The sequence below is a fragment of the Etheostoma cragini genome, chromosome 15, assembly GCF_013103735.1.
Source record: "Etheostoma cragini isolate CJK2018 chromosome 15, CSU_Ecrag_1.0, whole genome shotgun sequence".
Classification (NCBI taxonomy): Eukaryota; Metazoa; Chordata; class Actinopteri; order Perciformes; family Percidae; genus Etheostoma; species Etheostoma cragini.
In genome coordinates, this window is record NC_048421.1 from 1,002,047 (window position 1) to 1,003,484 (window position 1,438).

A 1,438-nucleotide genomic window follows, 5' to 3' on the forward strand; every position below is an offset into this window, starting at 1 on the left:
ACACACTCACACACACACCTGCTAACACACACACACACACACCTGCTGACACACACACACCTGCAGACACACAAACAAGCCTGCAGACACACAAACAAGCATGCAGACACACACACACCTGCAGACACACACACCACACAAACACACCGGCAGACACACAAACACACATGCACATATACACACACACACTTGTGAACACATATATCATCGCCCTGCAGAAACACACACACACACACACACACCTGCAGACACACACTCACACACACACACCTGCTAACACACACACACACACCTGCAGACACACACACACACCTGCGTGCAAAGAAACACACTGTCTGTTGTCAGCCAATGTAACACACTTTCCAACACGCCATTATCTCATCACAGACACGGAGAAGCATCATCAGATCGCCATGGTTACCTTCGGTCAGCTGTGTTTGTGAGACATTTCAAACCAAAGTCTCCTTTTCCACTCCAATATCTCTAGTTCAGTTTGCACCTCTCAGGGTTGTTTTCTTTATGTAAAGGCCTATTTCAGTAGGAATTCATGCTGAAGATCTTTTCCCAGACGCGCGGAAACAACAACACGCCAAAAAATCCACATTCCAGCCTTTGGAGGGTCTATAACCGGAGCCGATGTTGCAGCGTAGGCCTCGTTAAAGCCCCGGCCAGAGGGGACCGCGGGGACGTTGTGAACCCGGCTGTCAGCCAGCAGCAGACGGCTGTCAGCACCTTCTCAGCCGAAGATGTCACGAGCCCGTCCCGGCCGCCGAGTCGAGAACAAGAAGACACGGAAACAACAGACCGACTCGTCAGGCGGCTCTAAGGTGGAGGGATGGGTTCGGGTTCGGGTTCGAGCGTCTTTATTGTCCCCATGGGGCGTTTTGTTGTGCAGCGGATAGGTTAACACAAATCACACAATACAGAGACCCCCTACCTTGTAGGCATAGTTAAAACAACAAGCAACAAGTTAGTCTACGTTACTGTGGTTCTTTAGAAGATGAATGGCTGCAGGTATAGAAGAGTTGCCTGTTGGTTCTGAGATTTGGGAGTTTACAGCGGGATCCACATGGCACCACCGTTCCTCTTCTTGTGTCTATGTGTACTTCAGTATTGATTATTCTATTTTTGATATATTGTGTATCCTGTTCTACTTGAAGATGTACAGCGTATACTGTGTATACTTGCTCTATAACAGTGCACCAGTCTCCTTTAAACATGCTGCAACCAGACTTTACCGTCAGGGCACACTATGTCTTCCTTTGTGTTTTTGTGTGTGTGTGATGTCATGTGTCAGTGTGTATGTATGTTGTGTATAAGCTACTGGACACCTTAATCTTCCTGTGTGTGTGTGTGTGTATGTATGTGTGTATGCATTTAAGTGAGTGAGTGTGTATGTGTGTGAGTGTGTATGTGTGTATGCATTTAAGTGAGTGAG